This window comes from Puma concolor, chromosome C1 (assembly GCF_028749965.1).
Source record: "Puma concolor isolate L17-30 chromosome C1, mPumCon1.1.hap2, whole genome shotgun sequence".
Classification (NCBI taxonomy): Eukaryota; Metazoa; Chordata; class Mammalia; order Carnivora; family Felidae; genus Puma; species Puma concolor.
This window is the reverse complement of record NC_141674.1, coordinates 102,332,358-102,351,427: the sequence shown is the minus strand read 5'-3', so window position 1 is coordinate 102,351,427 and position 19,070 is coordinate 102,332,358. Positions and strand designations below refer to the sequence as shown.

Here is a 19,070-nt window from a genome sequence, read left to right as displayed (position 1 = left end):
GGCGCCCCTCTTTCTCTTGTTTCTACGGCTTTAAAATGGCTGAGCTGAGGGTAAATCTAAATAAGAAAAGGATGTACCATTCCTTAATGTGCGAAGGGCTCCCCGCCCCCCCAGTGCCCTGTGCTTGGTTTTCTGAGACAGCAGAATTTCAGGTAAAAGGTTTTTTTGTTTTGTTTTGTATGTGTGGGGGGCTCTAGAGCGGGTTCTTGGATAAGAAAAAAGTCTTTGTCAGCCTTCCCAGAGCCAAAGAGTAACTGTGATTCTATCTATGGAGCCTCCTATTGCTAGCCCACCTGGGAAGTTCAGCCATACTTCATGGGGGCACCAAGTCTGGGCATTTGTGGGTGTTCAAGCCTGTGTTAGGGCAGGCTGCCAAGGAGACAGAGGGGTTAAACAGCTAGCACTCACTGCTGGTTGGCTCCAGGATTTAACCAGGCTTATAAAAAGAGAGGGCCTAACAGGGTTGCCCCTCGGTGAGGGCCCATTTGAGAACTGAGAGTCTTGGGTTCGGTCTGAAGACCTGGTTGGTTTCAAGCACAGAAAAACTGTACATCATCTGTCACCACAGCCCTACATTCCTATGAGCTGAAGGCACTGCTCGAGAGTCCAATGCGGATTTCTAACACCGCTGGGGACAGGGCCCTGTCTCATGTGCAGCAAGGATGGCACTGAAGAGAGAGCCTTGTAGGGGCCGTAGGTCTGGAGAAGCAGTGAGGCCCATGTAGGGGTAAGAAGCCCTGACATCAAGCTGGTGACCTTTTGGAGTGTGTGGTACAAATTGGCAGGGATGGGAGCAGGAAGCGGTTTTGGCCCAGGCCAATGGTGACCTTCAGGTGTACCCGCCTCTGGGATCAGGAACAATGGGGTGTTGCAACCAAGGCCATGAGCGGAGCAGAAAATGGCACCTGTGGTTGCAGCAGGTGAACTTTAATGACTGCCAAGGAGAGCTCAAGCGCCATTTGGAGACCCTACCAGCCAAAGGGGGAGGACCAGGGCCTGGGATTCCGCAGATCTCCTGCCCCAGGCTGCAAGCCAATGGCTGTTATTATTGTTACTCAAAACCCCTCCGGTGGCTTTTCTCCAGCTGGGAGAAGGGGGAAAGGCACAGGCTACTCCTGTTCCTTAGCGGAGAGACGTCCCCGAGTCATATTCTGGGGGATTGCATGTCAGCAGCTGACGGCGTGTGGAACTCTACGGACGTCCATGTAGGGCTCTACTAAGAACTTAGAATATCAAGCCAATTAGGGGCAGCATCTCTTACGGTGGAGATATAGATGTTGTATGATATTCCCAATGTGTTTTTCCCCCTAGTCATTTGTGTTCTGGAATATTCTATACTCTATTGTATATAGCTAGATGACACCTGAACAGTGTCATGATCCTGCCTGTTCTTAAGTTTACATGTGTCGTGGTATGAAAATTGCTCATGGGTGCTGTTTTTTTGGTGGCGTAAATACTAGCACTCATTCCGAGTGCCACAGTGACACGCTGGGCTTTCCTGTTTTGACTGCCTCATTTGGCAAAGGCCTAAGGTCACACATGCTGATGTTGAGAATGACCCCCCCATTCCCCACCCCCCCAGCCTACCCTGTTCTCCAGTGGGAAATATGGAGCACAAGGTGCCTTCACACCAGCGGGCTTTGGGGAACAGAAGCTGTCCTTTCTTATTCTTCTTGGCAATAGTGTTTGAACTCTGGTATTCTGATTAAAGTTTACCTGTTTACTTTAAAAGTGAAGGGCAGGCTCATAGTTCTCAAGATATGAGTATCGGATATTCATTAAAAAAACAAAAAAACAAAAAAAAACCCCATAACAGCAAAACCACATCACAAGTCACGCAGCTCAGGCCGGTGCCACTTCAACAGGCTTCTCTGGGAAGGCCTCAGGCTCGGCGCTGTACTTTTTCCTTTACCCTCCCCATCCACTCCTGCCAATTGTGCCATTTGGCCAGAATATACCAAATTGAACGTGAAGTATTTTATTGTGTACTTACGCCAAGGGATGGCTTTTCAAGCCAGGTATTAGGATGTTACCTCCTATCTATCTGCTTCCAATGCAAATGTATTGCAATGGTCGCAGAATGGAGTATTTAAAATTAGGACTCTCTTAGAGAATCCGGGCTAGGTGATTGGTACAACCATAGGGCATAGAAAAGAAGTTGAAGACCATTCTTGCCTGGCGGTTGTTTGGAGATTTTGTGAACCTCCCTGAGAAAGATGGAGACGCGTGAATTGTGGATCACAGTGTGAACGCAGCTGTGTTTTCCTTCGATCTGCTCCTATTTCTCAGGATCCTGGAACTCTGGACCACCTCACACCACTGTACCAATGCTTCCTGAGAGGCAGAACAAGTCTGTTACCTTAAGACTCCAAAGCCACGGCTAAGGGCCTTACCACTAGCTCCCTGCCAAGGCCGTTGGCTTTTTTAAATGGCTTGATCACACCCTGATGTTTCAAGGCTGGGTGCTCCCCAGCTGGAGTCCTGAAAATGCTTGCATGGCATCCTTAGAGAAGGAAACCAACTTGAAAGAAACTCCCACAAAGTAAATCACCAGGACCGGATGGTTTTCATCCAAGAGTTGGGGAAGGAAATGAAGTGTGAAATAGCACAGATACTGATGAAGACATTAGTTCTCCATTAAAGCCACAACTGTGTCAGAGCAGAGGAAGTTTGCTAACATGATGATCTTATTGCTGGAGAAGAGAGATTACTGGCCTATCTGCTGCCTCCAGAAAACCTGGTCCACTTGGAAAGAATGGCACAAAGTACGAACAATAACACAATAGCCTTTATTCCTTGAAAGCAGGTGAGAGGGACAGTATGCTGATTCATGCATGACAGCATTGTAGTAGAAACCTTGGAAAGAATATAACAGTGACTATGTAACATGTAGGCTGCTATCCTCTATTCTGTGCCTGTGGCAGACATTGCTAATCAATCTGGTACTCTTCTCTTTGATCTTGGATTGGGCCTCCTTAGTTCTGTGCTCTTGACTGTCACCATCAAATGACCAGAGTTGACATATGTGTTAAAACTCATTTTCTCTCTTTGCCTGAGAGGATATATTTTATCATGGACCACAAGGGCTCATAATTAAATTATAAATAATGACAAGAAGGAAGTCTTTGACAGATAGTTTAGTTTAAGAGCCTGACAAAAACATGTCACATTCTTTCTTCTAAAGACTGAGTTAGAAGAACATCCATCCCCAGCGATAACCAATTTTGCGAGAGCTGAATCCAGATGTGTAATCCCAACTCAGACCACAGAAGGGTCTTTTTGGAAGGAAGAGAAGTCACTTCCTCTGTGGCAATAAGCAGCATGCTCCAGAAAGTTCTTCTGAGGGATGGGAAGCAACAGCAGCCTCCTTCATTAGGCATTTCCCTGCAGAGTTGTCATCGTTGTTGAGTCCGGCCACAACAGTGACTCAGTGGGGCACAGAAGTGAGGTATGGTTTTGCGAACAGAGCTACACTGGAGCCCAGGGAGAAGAGAGACAGGAATTTTGGACCCTGGAGAAGCTGAGTAGCTTTATGGAAAACCTGAAGTCTCCATGGGACTGGCCTTCATTTCACACTAAGGAGCAGAAGACCAGTTCTGTGGCAGGTCTGGGAATCCCGTGGAATCCACAAAACGTTTTGCCACTGGAGTGAACAAAGCCTCCTGTCACTGATAATGGCTAAAGCAGTTTGGCTGTAAGGGGCGTCTGGGTGGCTCAGTCAGTTAAATGTCTGGTTCTTGGTTTTGGCTCAGGTCATGATCTCATGGTTCATGGGTTCAGGCCCTGCGTCGGGCTCTGTGCTGGGAGCCTGGAGCCTGCTTGGGATTCTCTCTCTCCCTCTCTCTCTCTGCCCCTCCCCTGCTCATGTGTTCTATCAAAATAAATAAACTTGAAAAAATTAAAAAAAAAATAAAACAACTTGGCTATCCTATAGCCCAGTGATCTCCATGTAAAAGGGTGTGTGATGGAACAGATCTCCTGGAATATACTATAATCTGATCACTTACAGATCTTTACCTGCCTGCCGCCATTAGGGAATGGGCTATTTTTCTTGATCAGTGAAAAGAGGCAACATACTTGGATTAACAGAGAGTCGGAATATGGTAAAATGCACGTAGCATGGGAGAGACCCTGACTGTACTGTGATTTCTCATTGATTATTCGGGATCTTGTCATGCCGCAGAGTGCTCACTGGGGCATTGGCCAGGTGTTGTAGCTCAGAGGCCGTGGCAGCCATGATACGATGGGATCCATTGGTCAGCAGACCTGGGTGCTTAGTCCTCACCCCACCAGCAGGTGCCCCGAGACCTTGCTCAGATCTAGCAGAATCACAGGGCATGGAATGAGACGCTGGGGAGAGCATTTTGTCTAGACGTTTGCCTCAAGGATTATCATCTCCGTTTTAAAGCGAGGCGGTAGTTGTTCAGCAAGAGTAAGTTAAGTGCACAACGTGCAGGGGTTGGGGGAGGGGAGGGTGAGGAAGTGAGAGGAGAGAGTGCAGGCTCCCAGCCAGCAGACCTTCTCACGTCACCTCTTTGCTTCTGAGCCTCAGTTTCCTATCTTTCATGGGCGTGGAAAAATAGGTGCGGGTTTAACATGGTGTTTAGAGCATAGGGAGAAATCTCTGCCGGTTAAATGATCACGCGTCATGCTGACGACTCCTATTTCGAAGGCACTTTATAGTTGATAAAGTGCTTTCGTCTACATTATTTGACCCTGCTGAGGACTCCGCGCGTGCGGTGAGCGGTTGGGTTCCTTATCCACTCTCCCCAGCCCAGATGCCTCAGCTGAGACTCAGCGGGATGAAATGGCTTCCACAAGGTCAGACCAAGGTCAGACCCAGGGCTCGAACTCCTGCCTTCTGGTTCTGGACCCAGGGCTCCTTTCACCACATAATGATAGATAATGGAGAGTTTATTTATCATTCACTTCTGTGGCAGCGGAGACTTCAGCGTCACGGCATGGTAAAAATAGACCGTGAGGGCGAGGAGGTTCTCAGGAGCAAACAAACTGAGCTCACCAGAATGTTCTCGTGGGCAGGCTCGGTTGCCGTGGCCTTTCGGGAGCCCTGGCAGTCCTGCGGCGGGCGGGCAGCGTCACCCACTCGCCTTCCCGGAGGAGCTGCCTCTGGGCTCCAGGGCCAGACGCAGGCCCTGCCCTAGGGGACACAGGGTGGGGGGGGGGGGGGGGGGTGGGGAGGGGGAGGGGGGGAGGGCTGGGAGGAGGGTTTCTTCTGAGGTGCGGGAACCACCGACCTGGGGCCCATCCCTGGGCAGGGGGCCAGATTGTGTGTCCCACAGTAGCAACCTTCCTGTGGTTTAGCACGCGCGAGGAGAAACAGCCCAGTGAGCCCGGGCTTCTGTGTCACTGAGGGTTTTCTGCGGGGCGGGGGGAAGGGGAGCAAGGGAGTATGGCTGAGTAGAGGTGGCAAGGCTGAAGAAAAAGCCCCATTAACATTCACTTAAAGATATATATACATTTTTTTCATTTGAGAGAGAAAGAGTGGAGGAGAGGGGCAGAGGGAGGGAGCGGGAGAATCCTAAGGAGCACGGAGCCCGACTGGGGCTCAGTCCCACAGCCCTGGGATCATGACCTGAGCCGAAATCAAGACTTGGATGCTCAACTGACTGAGCCGCCCAGGCACCCCTTCTTAAAGATAATTTTTAATCCCCCTAATGCCGGCAAATGATTTGATTGTGCTATAATTGAAAGAAGTTACACATACCTGTATATGTGGTTAAAATACAGTTATTCGAGAAAAAAGGAATCGTACAGAGAAAGTGTAACACTCACAGACAAACACGGCCGCTTTGTCTTTATAAGGGGGACAAAGAATGTGTTTTTGTGAAGATGCATCGCTACTGTTCTGGGTTGTATTCTTTTGAATATTTTTCCTGTTGGAAATATCTGGTTAAGAGGACGTGCTTTACATTGTAGCAGAAGAGCTTAGAAAATGGATGTTTTCCCCACTTGAAGAAAGCCTATCAAACCAGTGGCCCTTGTCCTGCTAAAGTCATAGATTGCTTTGAGAATCCCATAAATACCCTACATTCCCTTCCTAGACAAACTCAAGCACTTACAAATTTGACACAACTTTAGGTCAGATAAACCACGAAAGCCCATCCGCTGACATTAGGTTAATATCTTCTTCATTGAAAAGATTAGAAATTAATATTTTACGAAATAGTTTTTTCTTTACAGAAGGATTCACTACATGCAGCTGAGACGGTTATAATTAAAACGTAGGTATACATCCTGTGACACACAAAATATTCTGATTTCTATGAAGTTCCCTAGCTGATAACATTTGTATTTTACATCTGTAGTCATTGCACGTTCGTATATGTATGTGTGTACACACACACACACACACACACACACACACACACACACACACATATATATTCAAGAAGCTCTATGCCCAACATTGGCCTTGAACTCACAACCCCAAGATCAAGAGTTTCATGCTCTACCAACTGAGCTAGCCCGGCACGACCACATTCACTTATAATTTTATCTTAGTTTTTTTTTTTTTTTTTTTTTTAATTTTTTTTTTTTCAACGTTTATTTATTTTTGGGACAGAGAGAGACAGAGCATGAACGGGGGAGGGGCAGAGAGAGAGGGAGACACAGAATCGGAAACAGGCTCCAGGCTCCGAGCCATCAGCCCGGAGCCCGACGCGGGGCTCGAACTCACGGACCGCGAGATCGTGACCTGGCTGAAGTCGGACACTTAACCGACTGCGCCACCCAGGCGCCCCTATCTTAGTTTTTTATTGGTTCTTTTAAAGATGCTGTGTAGTGTTACTCCATTGTAATTTGTATCTGATAACACATGTAATATTTGATATAACAAGGAAAATCTGCCTTCACTGTTAAATCAATTTTGATTACATGTAGAATATAGTATATAAAGTAATATTTTAATATATACAACGGCCCACACGCCATCAGTAAGATCTCATCCTCCAGACTTGTGAATTCTGGGAAAAAAATTACTTCCACATGTTTCTAAAACTACTTAGGATTTTTGACTGGTTGGTGGTCTATTGATTCTAAGTATCTGACCTGTCAAAACGCCATCTTTAAACTCCAGTGATGCATAGAGGCTTGGAATTAGCTGGGGCTGAATTTATTACAGAACAAAGGGAGGTGATGATTAACACACCCATCTGAGCAGTAGGGGGGAAAATAATCCTTGAATGGATTAGATGCCATGATCCTAAAACCACATTCTCTGAGTGTTGGGTACTTGCCCAGAAATGGGAGAGGCCAAACACTGATGCCTTTTAAATGACAGGGTATCTCCATGGGACTCTGGTCAGGGACACTGGTGCAGAGAGTTGAGGGTCAATAGGGAAGAAGCCTTTCTTTCTCCTGTGCTCTAGCAGAGTTGAGGACTAGACCCGCTCCGTGTGCAGTAACCCTCAGAACGGACAGCCCACTCTGTTAGTGTTACACAATTATCAGTCTGCCTGTGTGGGTGGGGATTACACTGAAGTGTAAATAAAAGAGTTGTTTTTTGTTTGTTTGTTTCTTTTAACCACTGAACGGGAATAACTTACAATTTTTTTGGACTCCAGTAAGCTACTTTCAAGACAGACATAGAGGCTGCCAAGAAGCTGAAATGAATTATTATGTACTGTCCCCCAAGAAGTCAAGGGTGCTAGTCAGGCTTTCCCTGTTCCCTGACAATATCTGGTAGATTCTGTGCACTCCCAAGATGTAATTCCAGGGAAATTTATCTTTGTAAGAATAGTCCACGGACAGAGCACTACACCCCTTTTCTGAAAGATTTTTTCGTTCTCTCTTTTCTCTAACATGGCTTACAAACTTTGTAAAAAGTCTGGATTTTTAAAATAGCATGATTTAATAGCATTGGTGGAGGTTGGGTCTCTGAGACAGACCTCCATCAGAAGGGTACCCTCCTGAGGAGGAAACAGGCCATTAGGAAAGTCATTTTGACCCCCATTCCCTGGAGGGAATCACGGACCCAGGTGCTCAGGAAATCTCCTGTCACTCTGAGATGGGCCGGGACACGGTGCCATGTCCGAAGCTTCTAAATACAGTTCAGGCTGGGTCATCATGACAGATGCTGAACTGGCACCCCCACGGGCTTTGCAGTGGGAGCTCTGACGGCTTAAATGCCACGGCCCCTGGGCTCCAGGCCCTCCTGGGCTGGGACAGGGAGAGGCCCTGCAGAGCCTTATGGGGAGGAGGGCAGGAGCAACTTTGGCAAGGAAATCCCGCTGCCTCGACGACACCACCACTCTTTCAGAAAGCAACAGGCACCCGGCGGCGACACACCAGCTATTTTAGAAGCTGTCAGATTCTGAATTGCTGACATACTTGGAGGACGCGGTCTCTTCAAGAGTCATTCTGACCGAGGTAGGTAGGCCTGGGGGAAAGCAGAGGCATGCTGTACGTAGCCAAGGTGTTGGCTGAGGAACGAGTGGAGGTCAGTGATCTGGGCGAGGTGACTAAAGGAGTCAGTAATGGAGTTAGGAATAACATGTTGACTTTGGGATTCCCAAATCAGCCGTCACGCAGAGGACAGTGTTAGGCAATCTCTTACCTTGCCCCACCCTCTTCTCGGCCCTCCCCAGAAATCTGCCTGGGGCGAGCATCCTTTGACAACTCATTCTCTTCTGGAGAGGGCTTTGGAGGGGGAAAAGAAGACCAGAGAAGACAAGAGGGGGGCTTTTCCTGGAGGGCTCCGGGGACTTGGGATGGGAGGATGGGATTCCAAGTGTTGTAAGCATCTCCAGCTGGGGTTGCTGAGTTGTAAATATAAAGACGCTGTTGTGAACATGATTAATCTAGGGTGCTCCTTTCCCCCTCAGCACTTGCCCTGCAGCCCCAAAGTGGATTCTTTTCTCTTGTCAAGGCATTTGGCTTTAGGATTTCTGAAGATCGTGTGGCCCGGTGGATGAGTTCAAGCTTTGGAGTAAGACACCGGTCCTTTTCTTTTCTCTGGTATTTCTGTGCAGGTTACCTTGGCTGAGTCTCAGTGATAGGGTTGTAGGGCACAGCTCTCAGACCTCATCCTTATGCTCCTTGGGAGACTCCCTCAGGCTCTAGATCTTTTCTGCCTCCTCCGTGTGTATTTTCCTTATCCTGAGACAGAGGGCGAGTGCTCTTGACAAGGGTGTAGCTTTGGAGTCAAGGCACGCTGCAGCTTCCCTGCTCTTTCTTGTGTTTTCCCCTTCTCATGGGACAGTGCCCTTGGACTGCTTCTCTAGCCAAGGTTGACCTTTCTGCTTCTCTGCTCAAGGCTAGAGTTTGCTTCTCCAGCCCCATTTCCTTACTGAGGGTCCAGCATACATCTTTGCCCCGTGGTATTCCCTGTTGTCTCTTCTTTCAGATTCTGGTCATTTCGCTTTTCTACAGCGTGGCAGCCATTGTGGACCAGGAGGGCATCACGCAAGCAGACCCACACAAAAGCATGCTTCCTTCGCTGATATTTTCACTTCGCTGATATTTCCTTCCATCTGCTTTTCCACCATGTCTTCTAACACTATTCAGTTTTGGTAGTTTCTGCTCCAGGCCCTGAATTACTTTCTTCACCATGTGATCTTTTCCTGTTTTACATTTTACATTTTCTTTATTGGGATTTGCTTTTCTCCATTTGAGAGAATACAAATCTTCTTTCTCTCTCTCAGATATGGACAGGGAATGATTGGGGAAAGATCTAACCCTTGTGGTCACTCCCCTTCCCAAATGATGGAAGGAACTAACATTTAATATACTCCTGCTGTGTGCCAGAAGCTTTACTGAGAGTTATTGGCACCTCTATTTTAGATGAGGAAATTGGCCTAGAAAGGTTAAGTCGCTTGCTCAAAGTCATACATCTGGGTCTATGTGATTCTGGGGTTTTTTTGAAAAATTTTAATGTTGATTTATTTGAGAGAGCAAGAGACAGAGCATGAGCAGGGGAGGAGCAGAGAGAAGGAGACACAGAATCTGAAGCAAGCTCCAGGCTCTGAGCTGTCAGCACAGGCTCTCACGGGCTTCAGGTCAGACCTTGTCAATCAGTTCAACGCAACTCAGTCATGGAAGGAAAAGTGGGTGGGGTTCCAATAGTTTAGGTTCTATGTAGAGGTGACCCTGTTAGGATTTCACCGGGAGCATGGCATTTAATGAGGACACCTCATTATCAGAGATATATTGGTCTCCTGAAGAAGATGAGGAAATGAATAGCATTCGAGATTCTTCATCTCACCTTCAGTCTACTGTCTCAGAGAACAGTCTCACCATCACTTGCCTTGCTAAACATACAACATTCCTTTATTCAATAAAAACCAACATTTTTTTTTAAATTTTTTTTTTCAACGTTTATTTATTTTTGGGACAGAGAGAGACAGAGCATGAACGGGGGAGGGGCAGAGAGAGAGGGAGACACAGAATCGGAAACAGGCTCCAGGCTCTGAGCCATCAGCCCAGAGCCCGACGCGGGGCTCGAACCCACAGACCGCGAGATCGTGACCTGGCTGAAGTCGGACGCCTAACCGACTGCGCCACCCAGGCGCCCCCAAACCAACATTTTTTGAGTGCCTAGTAGGTGCCAGGCACTGTCCCAGGTGCTGAGGATACAAGTTCTAAAGCAGATGTGGTCTGAATCACTTGCGGTTTTCTAAGCTGTCTGGGAGACGTTACTGCCATGCTTCCCTTTTCCTGGAAGATCCTTCTCCTCCTTTCTTCTTATCTTGCAGACATCTTTTCATTAGGCCAGGAAAAAAAAGACCACTGGGCTAGAAGGGGTTCTTCTCACCACTAAACTTCCAGAGCATTTTGTTGAAACTACTCTTCGATGTAGTGCATGAAAGTTAGCATTTATCTATCCCCTTTACTATTGATAAGGTATTTACATAAACATACACACATACTTGGTTAGTGATTCATAAAAATTTCACATAGTAGGTATTACTACTGTGATACAGTACCTACTGTATCACAAATGATAAAACTAAGGCTTCAAGAGGTTAAGCGACTTGTTCAAGATTAGACCGTTAGAAAGGAAGAGGTGAACTTTAGAACTCAGTCTTTTGAATTCCACATTCCAATCCCCAATGTGCTCTGTGCCCTATTGGATTTTGACTGTTCTACTTTTATTGGATTGTTTATTGTGCTGTCCTGTCTCCTAAGTGATTTTGTAAGTTCCTGAAAACATAGATCATATCTTAGTCAATTTTGTGCCCCTCTTAGTACCTAGCACATTGCTAGGTCCAAGCTAGTTAATAAGTAATTATTTACTGAATAAATAAATGATTTATCGAATGGATGGATTTAGAAGATTATTGGGGAGATTGTTACATACTTGCTGGCCATGTAGCTCTCTTATATTCATTAAACAGGATGGTTCTGTATGTTTGGCATGATACATTGGGTTTTCAACTTAGTGTAGCTGGTGGTCTCTTGTGTATAATTTGAAGGGAATTTCATCTTCCTGGCTGTCCACAAATGTCTAACCTACTTACGCGTTTGAAATTGCCATCTCCAAGGGCACTGTTTATGGAAGTCAGAGCTAAATTATACTTACTGCTTGGAAATTGGCTTCTTACTCCTTCCCTGTTAGTGTATTAGCATGAATTTGTTTACTTACTGGTGCTCAGGGGGAATATCCTAACAAGGTAGAAGGCAAGTTCTTCTAGGGCCTTTGGGGGAAGGCCTCCTTCGCACTTCATGGAAATGTAAAGACCACTATGACAGATGTCTGATGGTGCTATGGCAGTGGCCAGGGTGGTGGTGGGAGGTTCAAAGTAGTTGTGGTTGCAAACAGCAAACAAGCATTGGCTTGGGGATGAGCTGATGTGTTACTTCACTCAGAAAAAAAAATGCCAAGAGCCTCAAGGTGGGGCCTGTGTTGACAGCTGCTGGCCCAAAATTGACTGGTAAATCTTGAAGACCACCCAGTCAATTAGGATCAACTTTTGGAGGACCTCTGGTAGAAGACGTATTTAGACTGAATTTTGCCATGTGGCTTGTAACCAGTTTTTTATTATTTCTCTCATGCGTTTTCTGGGCTTTCCGTTGGGAATATTTTGTGAACCAAAAGTCAATCTGAAAAATTTTAATTCTGTAGGAAGAATTAAATAAAATATTTGGAATTAGGACTCTTCTGGAAAATCCAAGACCCATATTTGTCTTCATTTTTTCTTGGTCTTCCTGATTAACTTGCTCATTGGCATCTAATCTTATACGTTAATTTGATACTTTCTTGTTTATAAATGCTTTCACATACATTGTTACCTACCAGATGGATTCTCCTCAAATACAGATATCCATTTAGGATTATCAAAACTTTTGGACTGTGAACTATGACCTGAGTTAAGCCTAAATTAACCAAATTCTGCACGAGTAGGAACTCCCTCAGCTGCTTTTTTCTTGTCTTTCAATACTGTCATTACATATTTCTCAAAGTCCAAACATTTTCCAAGTACCTCCTAATGTTGTTTTGCTTATGGTCTAGGCCAGAATGAAAGTGACTTGACATTGACAGTGATCTTCAGTGAACTTTCACCTTTGGATGTTTTCCCCAGGGTGGGTACTGGGGACAGGAAGTGAAATACAACAAAAGGGGGCCTTGTGTGCTTGTATTTAAACTTATTAAATAATGTTAAGTTGGGGCAGACACCTCAAATATTCCTGAATACAACTGTCCCACTACTGAGAAAGGAAAATTCCTGTCTGACTTTGGCTTGAATTTTCTCCTCCCCTGAAAGAACTGACAATGTCTTAGTTTCCATAGAGTTGTCTTCTGACTGAGCAGCCTGAACATGAGCTCCGCATTTCCAAGTTCAGTGTGAGAAGCACCTAGCTCTGTAGGTCTCATTCTGAAAATGGGAAAATCTTATACGGTGGAGAGAATGTCAACTCTAGTGTCAGTCTAACTCAAATCCCATGATGACACCTATTATATAATGTGTGTGTCTCAATCTTGCCAAGCCTCAGTTTCCTCATTTGTAAAGTGGCAACAGTATTGCTTACTTCATAGAGTTTTCTACGAAGATTTCATGGGATGATGTATACAAAGTGTCTAGTGTAGTGCTTATAACCTCTTCCCTTTTTGCGTCCACCTTCAAAGTATGCTGGAGCATTAGAGGCTGAACCTTTAATGACATTGAGCCTTCGTCTGATCAAAGAAATAAATATAAAAGTTACTGCTGCCACTTCTTTGCAAAGCCTCTTTAAAAGACTGAGTACTCAGGGATGACTTTGGGTCCTTGCCTCTGGTTCTGTGTATCACTGGGTGAGATGCTGGTTGTCAGGTGGAGAGTGCTTTAGGCAGCTGAGAGATAATGTGCTTTTGGTCTCCTTAATTGGCTTATTGGCATGGGAATCACAGGCTTCAGGTTACCTCCTCCTTTTCCCAAATAGAACTTGGAGGGCATGAAGAGCTCAGAGACTTCATTCCATCACTAAAGTCATCTAACAGGCTTGTTTGAGTGTTTGCTATCATCATAATTTTAGTTTAATCCAACCTGGGTTATAGTTCATTCCCTTGAAGCTCTGGACTGGGTATCAAATTTGGGGTCAGTCCGTACTCGGGTCAGTGCCAAATGCTCTGCTTCTGCCATATTTAGAATTACTCTGTGAAAAATTTCGTCACCAGATTTTGCTAAGCTACCTGATAAAATCTGACATCGCAGAACCAACTTCAACGGCACAGGTCCTCTAGAAATAAGAATTTACTTGAGCATGGTACAGTGAGTGCTGCCTGTCCTGGTATGAATGAATGAGAGCCCTTGGATGGCTGTGGGAGTCTTGGTTTTGGAGACTTCAGGATTTAGGAAATAGACCAAGGAGTGGCTGCCCCACCAATATCAGATAGGATGTACCACTCAATGTAGTCATGTCCCGCTTATTGGCAGAAAAAAAATGATTGTTTGATTATCATCTGGGTTGTGTCTTTCTCCTTTGTTTCAAACTATTTTCTTCTTTGGAGTAAAATATGATAGCTGAAGTCCAGGCTTATGGAAGTGGCACTGTATATCTAATCTCAGAACATTCTGGATCTCTTATCTGACTTATAGCAGTCTTCTGTGACCCATCTTCCACCATGAAAACAGGCTATTCTACCTCATTCATATAGAAGATGTAGCAAAGCATTAAACTCAGCTTGTAGAATTCATAATCTGGAAGGGGAGACAGATATCATCACTTTCATTTGAAAGAAGACTTTGGAATAAAGAAACAAGGTCTAAGCTCCATATTATGACACCCAAGTTTCTTCTGGAATATAAACTCCGTGTGGCCAGAGATTTTTTTCCCCTGATGTGTCAAGAATCTAGAAGAGTGACTGGCACATAGTAAATGTTAAATAAATAGTCATTTATTTGAGTTTGAGTTGAGCCTGACTTTCCACCTTTATCTCTTATCTCACCTCCCCTCTTCTCTTATGTATTTTAAGCTCTGGCCATATCAGTGTGCTTGTAATTCTCCAAAAATGACAAGTCCTTACTTGTGCTATTCCACCTACTTTAAATTCCATCTCCATGGTTTCTTTGTGTGCTTATATTGAACTTATATTTCAAGTCTATTCTCAAATATCACCTTGTGAAGTCTTTTTGATCCTAAATTATTGACTTGCTTGCTTTTCTTTTTTTTTTTTAGAGATACAAGTATGTTTTCTTTTTTCTTTTTTTTTAATATGTGAAATTTATTGTCAAATTGGTTTCCATACAACACCCAGTGCTCATCCCAAAAGGTGCCCTCCTCAATACCCATCACCCACCCTCCCCTCCCTCCCACCCCCCATCAACCCTCAGTTTGTTCTCAGTTTTTAAGAGTCTCTTATGCTTTGGCTCTCTTTCACTCTAACCTCTTTTTTTTTTTTTCCTTCCCCTCCCCCATGGGTTTCTGTTAAGTTTCTCAGGATCCACATAAAAGTGAAAACATACGGTATCTGTCTTTCTCTGTATGGCTTATTTCACTTAGCATCACACTCTCCAGTTCCATCCACGTTGCTACAAAGGGCCATATTTCATTCTTTCTCATTGCCACGTAGTACTCCATTGTGTATATAAACCACTTGCCTGCTTTTCAAAGCTCCTGGATTCCTTACTCCCATATTTGTTGGGCTGCCTATCAGTCAGTCTTCTTTAACAGTTTGTGTGTCCTTCGCATCAGATTGTGAGCTCCTTCGGAGCTTATCTGTCTTGGTCCATTAATATATAACCTCATCTATGCAAAGCAGAAATGTTTGGTGAAATAAAAGCAGAATTAAATATAGACTCATATGCCTGAAATCCTTAGAAAATAGAGCTGATGTGATCTGGATTTTGGTGTCAATAATCTATAAGATGGAGATAATAATAATAGCTTTTAGATTTGTTTCATTAAATTTGATATATATATATACATATATATATATAAAGTTACATATATGTGTGTGTGTGTATATATATATATATATATATATATATATATATATATATATATAAGTTTTAGCAGAGCACCAGATGCATAGTAAATATGCAATAGATGTTGACTGTTAACTCTTTGGTGGGATAGTTCTTGTGGGCTTATATTCATCTCACTGTCCAAAGTCACTGGCATTGTTATCAATAGAATCGTTAGTTTCTGTTTTATAATAAGGATATAAATATAATTTTATAAGCAGGAGGGTATCTCCCACCAGCTCCTAATAGTAAAGATAAGGAAATAGTAACAGATAAAGGTAAGTGAATAGTAAAGATAAGGAAACGGAGCCTCCCTGAAATGAAGTGACTTTCCAAGACCCCACTCATGGTAAGTAGTGGAGCCCCAGGAATAAATGTGCTCTGGTCACTGTACTAATGAATTGTTCCCCCAAATTATTAGTTAAGTGGAGATGAAAATCACCTGGAAGATTGTGAAATATGTTTTAATAATGTCTGGTTTTGATATTAAGTCAAAATGCACATGAGTGAGGCATTTTCTACATATGTCAATCAACTCAACTTATCATGGTTGAGTTGCTGTTGTTTGACCTGGTGGTCTTTAAGCTGCACTACTAATCCATCCATGATTCATTAGACTTAAAAGGGACTTTGTAGCACCTCTAATTAAATGTGCATGTGCTGTGCTAAAACGATTAAGGAATATGAGGGTCAGAATAGTCATGTGACTTGCTAGGATCAAACATATTAAGCCATTTCATTTGTAAGGATGGTTACAATAGTTGAGGGTTGTTACAGAATCGCTGGGTGTTTTGGCCAGGGTTGAACCTAATATCTTGGGAGAGACCTGGTCATTGGATCAGAAGGCAGAAGACCTCCTTTCTACGCTATGTTCATTTTAATTTTTCTTAGTCTCAATTCCCCCATCTATATAATGGGCATAAGAATAAGCCATTTCTACCTCATCAAATGGAAGGATGTATTAAATAATGTGTAAAATGTAAATTAAGAAACTTTTATTATTGCTATTATTTTGCATGAATTGAGAATTGAACTTGCTGTAAGCTAAACTCAATTTTCTTTTTCTTTCTTTCTTTCTTTCTTTCTTTCTTTCTTTCTTTCTTTCTTTCTTTCTTTCTTTCCTGAAAACTTTTATTTTTATTTATTTATTTATTTATTTATTTATCTATTTAATTTAAATTTTAGTTAGTTAACATACAGTGCAGTATTGGTTTCAGGAGTTGAATTCTGTGATTCAACAAGTGCTCTCCTTAGTACCTATCACCCATCTAGCCCATCTCCCACCCACCTTCTTTCAACCCACAGTTCGTGCTCTATCAAGAGCCTCTTGCGATTTGTTTCCCTAAACTCAACTTGCTATGAGAACTTGGTGTTACAATGTCCATTTTATCAACATGAAACAGGTCAGAGAGAGAAAGCGAGTGACACTATGAACTGATGGTTAGAATCTCTTTTTCAGGGAATTTTTTTGGATGATAATAGATAATGTTAGTTTGACTATATGAATCAGATGATGTTCTCCAGTGACTTGTAACTGGCTCCATGAAATTTCCCAAAGACTGTTTTAACTTCCTTAGTCAGGTATAACATTATCATTTATGTTCCTGATTGGCTGAAACTTCCCTTGTTAAAATACTATCCACAGCAAACATCTGACGGCCAAGAAGTCTTCCCAGGTCATGCAAACGCATTCCTAATGGTTATTTTTTTAAGACAGGAAGTCACAAATTGCCGAGTATTAAAAAAAAAAAGGCTTGAAAACACAGAGGTGTTTTCTGATTGTAGTTTTGAATACATGACCCTATTTGATTGAAATAACCTGTTCTGCATTTCTTATAATCATGATTTTGTTAACTTGAGTATACATTCTGATTAATAGCTAAAATAACTGATCTGGTTAGCCTAAAGATTTTATATAGCTATGATTTAGCAATGTATTTTCCAAAGGATTACATTTTATTTTTACGTAGGTGTTGATCTTGACTCTGAGTTTCCTATTTTAAGAGTATTATAGGGTAGCTTAATTTATGTTATTGAAAATGTGAGCTGGTGCCTCCATTCTGTATATAAAAGTCACTTTGTGAGGGAGTGAGAATTCAGGAACACAGAGTATTTCCAGGAAACAAATAAATGTATCTGAAAATGCTCCTCATGGGCATATACTGCCTATGCCTCCACATCTTGTCCATTTCTTTTCTAGCAAGCATGAGTTTCCCAGGGCTGTTCTAGCCCTAGCAAATCCCTCTCTTTTCTGGATTCCTAGGAGACATCAAGGCAGTACGTAACGGTGTGGAAAACTGCATGGTAGTAAATACTACCTTGGTCTCTTGGTCTCTTGGTCTCTGTTTGTGAATGCACTCAGTTTCCACTTGTACTGTAAATACCTTTAGGAGGAGCCCCACTCCATACTTTGGTATTTTCCAGAATCTAGCACAGTGCCAGGCACATAGTAAGCACCCAATAAACACATAATTAATCAACACTAACTGGGAAACTTCTCAAGGTCTGGGATTCTGTTTCAAATTATCTACATGGTACCTCATATAGGGCCACATGCTGATAGGTGCTTATTGATTGATTTGATTGAAACTATAAACAGAGTACCCACTGAATTTTTTAACTTCTGTGATAATCTGAGCCCCTAGCCTTTTTCCTCGTTTCACTTGTCTTGCCCAAGCAGTTTTCATTTTATGCTTCTAATTGAGGTTGCCTGAGTTATCATTGAAAGTTACATTAGAAGAGATTCTGACATTCTTTAAGTCATTAGAGGTTGAAGAGATTATGAAATTTTCAGCTCAGTCCTTCTAAATACATGATAAGGAAATAGGTCCATTGTAGTTAAGTGACTTGTTCAAGGTGACTCATTAGTTTAATGTTACACTTTGAGCTCCCATTTTATTCCAGATGACATAGGGAGATAAGAGCAGAAACTCTGGTTTCCTAATTCTCCAGCCATAGTCCCCATTCCAATCCCAGACCCCATTGTCATCGTTAAAAAGTTACCGTTTAATGCAGTGATCTTTTTCCCTCCCCTCCCTTTTCCTAAACACTCATTAGAGAAATCACACGTCCAAAACCTCCCCACCTTTTCACAATTTTTGCACATTGTGGTAAGGGGGATTTCATACCACTTTGTTCCCAAAGGTAGGACAAGACTTTTTTTTTTTGTTTTTTAATTCTTGCTTTGAGAAGTTTTTTTAAAGTTCACAAGACTTGTGATAAGTGAGGAGCTCTTGGCTTATCACAGAAACAGTGGGATGTGGGAATCCGTGACTCAGGGGATCTGAATTACTGTGTGTGGCCACGTGTGTGAGACCATGCCACGGCTCTGCAGCGGAAAGGCATATAGAAGCAGGCTGGGACAGAGATTTGTCACTCAGCAGCGGCTCTCATCTTAGACAAGAAGCTCCACTTTTCTGTGCTTGAAGGGGACCAAAATTAGCCCCTGTGTGGCTCCAAGTATAACATTATGTGCTTAGGCACACAAAACCTAGATATAAAACTTTTTTTTTTCTCTTCTCGTGAAGATGGTGACTTTGCTAGTGAGTGATGAGAGGTAAACTAGTTTTGGGGCAGACTTTCCTGTGGCCAGAGCTTGGTTCAGTTCTGCAGTTCCCTGAATGTCTTCAGAAGTGAAGGGTGATGAACTGAGGAGGATGGAGAGAAATG

The 19,070-nt window shown here is 43.4% G+C and overlaps 1 protein-coding gene across 2 annotated transcripts in view; it reads left to right on the top strand.

The window, feature by feature from the left end:
* TBX15 (T-box transcription factor 15) overlaps positions 1-19,070 on the top strand; it is a 105,047-nt gene that overhangs the window by 37,665 nt on the left and 48,312 nt on the right. Inside the window, exon 1 of one of the 2 annotated variants that reach the window (XM_086717948.1) lies at positions 6,936-8,388. The exons of the other annotated variant lie outside the window; for it this stretch is intronic. The gene's annotated coding sequence lies outside the window, so the exon portion shown is untranslated. Of the gene's footprint in view, positions 1-6,935; positions 8,389-19,070 lie in introns of those variants that run through there. 2 annotated transcript variants of the gene reach the window in all.